At 36.9% G+C, this 10,725-nt stretch overlaps 1 pseudogene; it reads right to left on the reverse strand.

Moving 5' to 3' along the window:
- LOC114685240 overlaps nucleotides 1-5,405 on the reverse strand; it is a 41,977-nt pseudogene extending 36,572 nt beyond the window's left edge.
- Between the last annotated feature and the right edge of the window lie 5,320 nt (nucleotides 5,406-10,725).

A 10,725-nucleotide genomic window follows, 5' to 3' on the forward strand; every position in this document is an offset into this window, starting at 1 on the left:
GGGCCCCCAGCTGGATCAGGCCCTCTGAATAGGTGAGACAGTTGATTGGCTTGAGCAGTTTGGGAGGCAACTAGGCAGTGGGATCAAGTCCTGTGCTCATTGCATGAGTTGGCTGTTTGAAACCTGGAGCTTATGCAGGGACACTTGGCTCAGTCTGGGAGTAGGGGACTGGACCTCCCTGGACTGAGTCTACTAGGTTGATCGCAGTCCTCGGGGGAGGACTTGTCCTGGAGGAGGTGGGAATGGAGGGTAGGCTGGGGGTAAGGGGAGGGGGTGAGGAGGGGGGAGAATAGGGGAACCCATGGCTGATATGTAGAACTGAATGGTATTGTAAAATAATATATATATATATATATATATATATATATATATATATATATAAGCTGAAAACAGAAATTCCAAATGATTCAGCTATCAAATCTTAGGTATATACTCAAACTAGGAAGATATACACTACTATAGGACTTAGGTATATACAAATACATAGGTAACTGAACATTTGGGCATATTGCAGCTATATTCACAATATATACAGAACAGGTTTAGCCTAGATGCCCATCAATTGAAAACAGATGAGATTGTGATATGTACACAATATAAAATTTCATTCAGCTCTAAAGATGATATTAGGAAATTCTCAATAAAATAGTTGGAACTGGAAAAATATACTTATTGAGGTAATGAAAGCACAAAGAGACAAGCACTGCATCTTTTGTCTCATATTTGGAACCTAGACAAGTTCTTAGCATGTTTACATGGATGTGTAAATAAAGGAGAGGAAGGCAGAAAAGAACCATTAGAAGAATAGCAAGAAAAAAGAGACCTTAAGGAGAGAGAAGCACCAGGACACATATGGTATCAATATAAAGGAAGGGAATATGACACTGATTGTGTGGATGCAAAGTTGAGGTTGGGCAAATTAGGTTTAGAATTAATCAAAGTCAAGAATATATGAAAATGCCATTAGTTTGTTAGCTCATTTAAAAATATATTAAAGAGTTTAAATCAAGGCAGCTTTCATGAGTAGATACTACTGCTCCCAGAAGTTATTGGTTATAAAATGAAAGCTGTATTGCTATTACTGGGATACCTCCCTAGGAGTTGTTGCCTAAAATGTGCCACAGGATCCAAATAATGTAGGCAATTGTCACTATTTTCAGTTGCACACAAAAACTAGTTGGTAGGACCCTATTTCCTTCTCTTTCTTTCTTTCTTTCTTTCTTTCTTTCTTTCTTTCTTTCTTTCTTTCTTTCTTTCTTTCTTTCTTGGCTTTTTGAGACTCCATTTCCCTGTGTAATTTTGGTGCTTGTCCTGGATCTCACTGTATAGACCAGGCTGGCCTTGAACTAAAAGAGATCCACCTGGCTCTACCTCCCAAGTGCTGGGATTAAAGGTGTGTACCACCACTGCCCAGATAAGACCCTATTTCTAAAGATAATCTCATTGTCTTGTCACACAACACAAGGAAAGCAAACTGAGAATGAGCTGGAATACACTTTCTGCTGAATATCCCTCATTGTAACTGAAAGTTTTATGTAGGCTTCTAGTGGGAGATTCTTGTCAATAATATTACTCAGCCATGGACACTGATATCTATACTTCAACCATCCATATAACATAGTGCAATAATGGCAATTGTGATATCAGAGTAAGCAATCATTTTCTGATTGAGAAGAGTTCACATCTGATGCAGTCAACATGGTAAAATATCCATGCCAAGGAGATAATAGGTCCTTGTGTTGTGCTATCACTGTTTTTCTGCTAAGCACAAGCTGTAACATTTTCATTAGTACTGGAAAGACTAGATACTCCAAATATAGCTAAGATGGTGTGTCATGGGTCAAGTTGTAGCTCTGCCATTAGACACTGTTATATTAGAAGAGGAAGACTTCACAGTTAGGTTTGTAATGGTAATGATCCTTGGATCAACAGATTGGTAGAATGTAGAATATTAAGATGGAGCAAGAGAAAATTACAGAATATACTAAAGGCTAGAGACATAACCAAGGTAGATAACGTAAATGGCAGTGGGGGATAGCCCCAGCATTAAATAAACAGAACATAGAAGTAAGTGCTTAGAGTCTTACAACTCATGAGGCAGAGGAATGAGGAGCAGACCTTCAAGGCAATCCCTATCTGCATAGGGAATCCAAGGCCAGCTTTAGCTATATCAGACCTTATCTTCACAAATGTATCTCCGCCTCCCTCAACCCCTATATTTATCAGGACACTCACCACTTCCATTGAGGAATCATTCAATGTAAGTTCCTAGTGATTCTGGATTATCAATAAGGTTTGTGTTTTGATGGAAAAAATAAAAATAACCAGACACAAGAACATCACTGAGATTTCTGATGAAATTAATCACCTTGAATGGAAAAAAAAAACATGTAAATGAAGGTCAATATAGTCACAAATCAATTTTATCTGGCATATTTTACATGAAATGTCAATCAAATATCAGGAGGTTTCTAAAAATATCTATTTTTATTTGAACAAAATATGAACAGAAGTAGAAAATATCTATATTTATCAGAATCTTTTATGATTTTATTTGGTTTACAAAAATGTAACAGCAAAATGACAGTGGTCTCTAAATCTGTAAAAAAAGTCATCAGCAACAAGAAAAAGACAAGATTGATTCAATACTTGTAAAGATCAATATCTTACAGTGTAAAAGGTTATATATTAACTGTGAAAGAATATCTTATATACACAGAATAATGAGCAATGTGCTCTCTCTCTGAAAATGACAAACTGATTGGTTTCTGTAATTGTAACTATGAAAGAAAACTCTCAAAAGAATCATGATACAGAGTTTAATGCTAATGTTTCATTGCAAAATGGTGAACACAAAGACCTTCAAGCAACTAAACAATGCTGAGATAGAAAGAAATAGACTTCCCTAGGAAAAAACATAGCAATTGGTTATGCAATACTAATTTCTTAGCCCTGAAAACAAACATACAAGTAACATTGTTCATACTGAGCAGAATGTAACAAAGTATTTAGGAATATGTAGATACATATGCAGACGTAACAACAAATAATGAAAAAGCACAAGTTTGAAAGAGAGAAAAGAGGGATATAATCATAAGTATGAACAGAGGAAGAGAAAGGGTGAATAATGTATGTAATTAGAGCATAATCCCCAAAATAGAGAAATAAATTTTAAAAAAATTAATAAAATGAAATTAATATTTTATCCCAATACTCATTTTGACATTATTATATAATTCATCTTTTAGGCCTTAATTTCTTGAGACACAAGTTTTCCAAATCCAGATAAGACAAACAAATATATTTATCATCACAACTTCATTATGATAGTTTAAATAGAGATTATTTTCTACATTTGTCTTTGTAGTTTAAACATAAATACTTATAGGTTCTAAGGTATGGGGACTCCCACAAACTTTCTTTTTAACAACGATATGTCAGAACTTGGATATCTCAAATTCCTTTAGGAGATCCCTTATCACTGATGTCGGTGATTTTTATAGCTACTGATCTCAATGAACAACTAGATACAGCAAGACATGATGGATACAGATAGGCCATGATTCTTGAACAATCTCCCAGATTACAACATTAATGCCTGTTCAGGCTGCTTCCTCTATGAGCAACTCTGCTTGGGTGATTCACCCATTAGGTATGGGCTATATGTAGAATCAATTTTAGCTAAATGACTTTGATGACAACGAAACAATAACATCCACGATACACTAGATTTTGAACTCTATTTGACCTGTATGCATAGTCCCTGATACCCTAGTGTGATATTCCACTTTTTCTCATATATCTACCCAGGATCACTGAGTGGTGGTTGATATTTTTGTACTCCGATATAGTTTGAGGAAGGGACAGTTTAGCATCACCTAGTGCATGAGAATCCCAACTTCCCTCCGCAAATCTATACAGAGTGCATTTCAGGGACAGCTCCAGGATTCAACACAGTAAAATATGTTCAATGAGCATTTGGCCAAAAATTTCTCAGCCACTGGACACTGACCTTGGCCTTGGATCTGAAGAAAGACTTGGGGAAAAGATGGAAAGGAAGGTGGGATGTGATAAGGTGTAGTCCTTCCTTATTGTTTAATAGTTGATATCCTTCTTGAGTCTCTATCCAGGGTGAGCGGTCCCAGATGGGCACAGATTGGATCCATCTGGGATTCCTTTTGGTCTGAATCAAGCAGAGAGTCTCAATCAGTCAGTTAGTTCCTGAAAAAGAAGAAAAATTTATTGTCACTCATTTCAAGAGCACTTGTGAAAAGCCTTAAATAGAATATACAACCATACAATTTACATTGCAGCTGTTTTCATGCACAAAGCATATGGTATTTGCAATATCCACATGGTGTAAGTAGAAAATATATTTTTCCAGCACTTTCAAAATGTTTCACCTAACAAAACTGAGAATCTTTATTCAGTAACTCCACCTGCCTATTGAACATCTCCTCCAGTCCTGAACCATGAGCATTCTACATTCTGTTTTGGTGATTTCAGCTATCGCAGATATTTGTCAGGGAAGCAATCACTGTATTCTGTCCTTGAGATTGGCTCCTTTCATTTAATTCAATATCACTAAAATGCATCCATGCTGCAGTGTATGTATGAGTACTGCTTGTCTTTAGCATAACTAAAATCCCTTGTGCCCATTTCCCATACACACTTGTGTTTGTGAATATGTGCTAATTTTTCAGTGGGTGTTTCTATAGCTTTATTCTTTGGGCTATTATAGGAATCCTTTTCATGCAGTCCACTGCTCTTGGATTTTCTCATGTTATTGCTCTTTGATGTTAGCAATCCAATACTTAACCAATGTTTAGTGTTGTGCCACTCACCAACACCCCTTCCCCAAATGACCATGTTGCTTTTTTGGTTCCTTGAGTTTTACAACTCTTTCCTCTACCTGGAGAAGGTTCATGATAATTCATCTACCTGACATTGTCCTCTCCTCCACATATTCTTACATTCATGACTTTTTGCTTGATGCTATTTCATCTGCTTATTCTCATCATTATCTCTCTTCCACACAGAGACAAACCAATGCCAGAATCTGCTTTAGGAAACATTGTCACTGCTCAGACTGCATCAGTTAAGTTACAGATCTTCCTCTGAGTTGAAATGCTGTCAGATACAGCTCTCCATGCCCACAAACCATTGAACACATGAGATATATAAAGCATTCTGTTCATCACCTAAGTGAATGTTGATTAAAGCCCTAACCTTCCACAGACAGTTCAGGAGCAGTCTAAATGATGTTCCTTACCTGATTTAGGAAAACTCAGTATGACTGTGTCTTCATATCTGATCACAAACTTATCATGACTTTCTTCAATAAGTTGTTTTGTAAACACTACAGCAGGAAAAGATATTCCTTCAAACCAAAAGTAGGCTGACATCCCCCCAAAAAAACTCTTGGTGCTGTGAGAATTCTAGCAGTGGCCACCTGTTCAGCTTAAAGCAAATGCTGAGAGGTAAAATTTATAGTGCAGACAAAAAATCAGTAACATCCCAAAGTTTGTCCTGAAATGAGTTGCTGGTAGGAAGAAATATAGATTGCAAAAACCAGTCAAAGGTTGCTATATTAAGCAACTGTGAACTTATTCAGAGATCATTCTGGAGAATTGTAAATAAGTTTTGAAACTCTGTGGGTTTGATCCTGGTTTTTTGGCACCAAAATGTAAATAAGTTCTTCAACTCTGTTGGTTTGATCCAGATTTTGGCACCAAAATTTGAATTGTGTCACTCTAGGGGAAAGGTATCCTAACTCTTTGGAGAGTCAGATGACACCTTGAGCTGCTCAGACAGCTCAGTCCTGGAGGTATCCCAGATACCTTGAGCTGCTTAGGACAGCTCAGTCCTGGAGAGGAAGGTATCCCAGATACTTTGAGCTGGTAGGATAGCTCTGATGGCTGGATCTGCAATGAGACAGCTCAGCTATGGAAGGGAAGGTATTTTGACTGCTCAGGAGAATCAGGCCTTGATTTGCCAGGACAGCTCAGCATGGAATGGTGAATGACCATCTTCACAGCCAAAATTATTTTGAGAAAGAAATTTCTTTGGGAGGGAGGAGTCCAGGAGAGTTAGCTGCCTCTAACAGGATGGAGAGAAGAGTCCACAACTGATCTGGCAGGGTGGTTTATATAAGGGTTTCTTGAGGGGTAGAGTCAATCAAATATTGGTTAGGTTTTGCCCCCCCAGGGATTGGTTAGTTTTGTGGGTTAGGGGTTGTAATGGCTCTGATCTCAGAGCAAAGCTGTGTTTCTTTTACTGGCCTTTCTTAGCTTTTTGAGTCTAATTCTAAGGCTAGGGCATATTTCTTTGATTGACTCTGATTCTAGGGACCAAGAGTTTTTCTTTAATACCATTTTCACAGTCTGGGCATGTTTCCTTGGTTCAGGGTATGTGGATACATTGTTCTTTTCTCTGGCTGGGGTCCCAGATCCAGATCATGTTTCTTTCCCTGGTTCTGGGCTCCAGGTTCAGGGTGCTTAATTTCCTGCTCTGTGATTGATATATTTCACTGGTCAGTTGGCCTGTAGCATAGATGGCTCTGATCTCATAGCCAAACTATGCTTCTTTCATTAGCTATTCTTGGCTTTTTTAGTGCTGTGGGATGGTCTGTATGTCAAATCTGTTGCTCTGATTGGTCAATAAATAAAACACTGATTGGCCAGTGGCTAGGTAGGAAGTATAGGTGGGACTAACAGAGGAGAAAAGAAAGAACAGTTAGGCAGAAGGAGTCATTGCCAGCCTCCGCCAGGACAAGCAGAATGTGAAGACACCGGTAAGCCACAAGCCATGTGGCAAGGTATAGATTTATGGAAATTGATTAATTTAAGCTGTAAGAAAAGTTAGCAAGAAGCCTGCCATGGCCATACAGTTTGAAAGCAATATAAGTCTCTGTGTTTACTTGGTTGGGTCTGAGCAGCTGTGGGACTGGCAGGTGACAAAGATTTGTCCTGACTGTGGGCAAGGCAGGAAAACTCTATCTATATTTTACTCTAATTCTAAAGCCAGGGCACATATTGTTTATTGGCTCTCATTCTAGGGAACAAGAGTATTTCTTTGGTATTGGTTTCAGAGTCAGGGCATGTGTCTCAGGTTCTGGGTTTGGGCATAGTGTTTCTTTTTCTGGATTTGGAACCAGACCCAGGCTGTGTTTATTTCTCTGGTTCTGGTCTCCAGGATCAGGATGGATTGCTTTAGCTAGACGCTTTTCCATACATTCATTGCAAATCTATCAACTGGGTTTGGGTACTTTACATTGAATTATTTGAAAAATTCTGTGAGAGTCTCCATATATTGCAGAAGGAAACTTCTTTGATGAGGGGTGACAACTATATTTACCTGTGTGTATAAAGTTAGGTATTCAGAAAACAGCTAACAATGATGCTAGTTAGTTAAACTGGCAGTGGCAGGTTCATCTCTTGGGTCTATGCCCTCTCCACGCTTAACGAATGTGTATATTTACTGTAACAGACATGGCTTGCCTCTTGTTGAGTGTGCTTTAAGTAAATTAGACAGCCCTTGATACCTCCAAGATGAAAGTTCCACTATTTCACCATTGTGAATGTCTTGCTAGTCCAGTTATTGTTGTGGGTCCCAGACAATACATCTGGATAGGTCTAATGAATGGTCCTTTCCCTTGGCAGCTTTTCACTTTTGAAACCACTTTTTAGGAAAGAGGTTCCAGGTCACATTCAGTTCAATTTCCCCAATTTCTGTGTCTGAAACACATTGAGACTTTAGCAAATTCTGTGAGACAATCAGGGCAACATTAGCTGATACTGTTTTGGAAGTCCCATGGATTACCCTGACCATCAACTTGAGAGGAGGTTTCTTACGCATGGTACTCAGCTTTTTTTATATTCCATTGCATTTGGGGGAATATAATCACTATTAGTGGCATAACATTTTTAAAATACATGCACATTATATGTGACTTAGATAAATATGAATTAATAAGATTCTCTCTGTCTTTTCAAACATCCTTATTAGTATTTATCATCCCTTCCACTCTGTCACTCATTACTGCACTCTGTGACCTTTTATCAGTTAAAGCCCCCATGCATTTATTCCCTTTCTCCCTTTGTAGTACCTGCATGCTATTCTAGTATTGAGAGATACTTTACCAATTGATCCCATTTTGCTTTCTTGGTTCTGCAGTTGCTTGAGCTTATAAACTTGCATCTAGAGGTTCAAAGTCAGAAAGCACAAATAAGAGAGAACATTTAATATTTGTATTTCTGTGTCTGTGTTATCACATTCAGTATAATACTTACTAGTTCAACACATTTACCTGAAAATTTCATGAATTCATTTTTCTCCATACCTGAATAGATATTGATTGTATATATGTATCATGCTTTCATTAATAATTAACTGGTTGAAGGACTTCTAGGTTGTTTTTCTTTCTTATCTATTATAAACAGAGAGTGAACATGGCCAAGGAAGTATTTGTGAAATAGGATATCAAGTTATTTAAAGAAATACCAAGGAGTAGTGGATATGAGCCATGTGATAAATTTTCCACACTGATTTTCAGAATGGCTGTACTTATTTCCAGATTTGCCTATCCCACTAAAAGTGCATGAGGGTTCCACTTTTCCCACACGTTTTCCAGGAGTTATTATCACAAGCATTTGTTGTTCATGATTTGGAGGATGATATCGATTCTGACTGAGTAAGAAGATATCTCAAAGTAGTTTCAATTATCATGTCCTAAAATTTAAAGATGATGACCAAATTAAAAGATATTTCTTAACCACAGACATTTTAATTTCTTCATTTGAGAACTTTCTGGTTAGAGATATCTCCCAGTTTTTAATATAGCCAAGTTTTTAAATAGAACATTTCTTTAATGTGACAGTTCTGTATTTTTATTTTTTCTTACATATTTATTTAAGTTTTTTCATGTAATATATTTTTATCACAATTTAAATCATTCTGCAATGCTTTCCAGATCAATCATGGTCAACTTTATCCCTCTCTCATTAAAAACAAAAACACAACTAAAAGTACCAACAAACAAAAAATGAAACCAAACAAAAATAAAATGATAGACTCCCCCAGACACACCAAATGGAGTTCGGTTTTTGTTGGCCATATACACCTGGGTATGAGGGCTGCCTTCGAATATGGCTAATACACCCAATGATACTCCATTGGAGACAATTTAATTTCCCTTTTTAGAAGGTATCAATTGAATATAGCTTCTTGGTCAGGAGTGAGAATTTGTGTCCACTTGTCTTTTTCTGTGCTGAAATTTTGTCTCATTTAACATGTGAAACTTGTGCATGCTATTAGTCTGTATGAGATTCTATATGCACTAGCCTTCTTGTGTCGGGAATGTTCTGTAAACTTGAATTTATCCAACAATTCTGGGTCTTATAATCTATCCATCTCCTGCTCTTCAGAGATCACAGAGCAATGAGTAAATGGGTTTTATGAAGATATCTGGTTTTGGAATGGTTAATCCAAGTTTCTCACTTTCTGTACTTTGTCCTCTTGTGATCTCTGTGTTAATTAAAATCTACTGCAAAAATGTAGCTTCTCTGATGACAATTGAATGATGCCATGATCTATGGGTATAGCAATATATCATCAGGACTAATTTTATTCCTGTTTCAGAATAATAGTTATAGATTTCCCTCTAATTCCATGACCAATCTAGGATCAGGTTTTGGCCTCATTATCAGTGTCAGATGTGGGTTTCATCTGATGGAATTGGGACTGAAATGCAGTAAAAAATGGTGTTGACTATTCCCATAATATTTTTCCATTAAAGTACCAATAAATCTTGAAGTTAGGTCACTTATATAGGTCAAAGGGTTGTAATTGTAAGAGATTTATGTTTGCTTTTCTCCTCCTGTAGTGTGCATAGTACTGTTAATGATAATCAGTGGAGATGAAGCTTCTTGTTAGACACCAACTCAGTTTCTCCATGGTGAATAATATAAGTTAAGCTCTGTCTTCAGAAATAGGGCCTTATCATTAGGTTTTCAGGAAACCAATGACATTGACAACAGCCTATAACATTTGGGGGTGTCTATGGGACCGTTTTTGCCAACTACTCAAAAGATGAAAACCAATTCCTGATACTAGAGATTTTACTTGATAGCATGTAAATTATAGTTGGAACTTGATATTCCCTATACATCATACAAAATTTGAATTATTTTATTTACTTAACAAAGCATCTAAAGTAGTGGGTTTCCATATGACTTTTCTAATTATAATCATTACCAATTTTAGAAAACACTAGTCCTCACCAGTTGATTAAAATTTGATCTTGCCTATTATTTTGATATTGTACAAGATTTCAGTTTGGAAAAATAATGAAACTAATACTATAGAATATATACTATGAAAAAAGAGTGGGTAATTTTAAATTCCTTTCTAACTAATTGTTATTATCTCACACCATATTGTGGTGGTTTGAAAGAAAATGACCTATAAATGGAGTGCTAATATTAAGAGGTATGACTTTGTTGGAGAAGAATTGGCTTTGTTGTAGGAAGTGTGACATTGTGGGGGTGGGCTTTGTGACTTAACAAATGCTCAAGTTACTCTCAGTGATTCAGAGCACATTCTGTTGCCATTGTATAAAGATGTGAGGACACATAGCTTCAGTATCATATCTGCCTGCTTACTGCCTTTCTTCCCACCATATGGATAATGAGATAACCATCTGAAGTATAAACTAGCCAACCATTA

Source organism: Peromyscus leucopus, chromosome 1 (genome assembly GCF_004664715.2).
Source record: "Peromyscus leucopus breed LL Stock chromosome 1, UCI_PerLeu_2.1, whole genome shotgun sequence".
In the NCBI taxonomy this organism is placed as follows: domain Eukaryota; kingdom Metazoa; phylum Chordata; class Mammalia; order Rodentia; family Cricetidae; genus Peromyscus; species Peromyscus leucopus.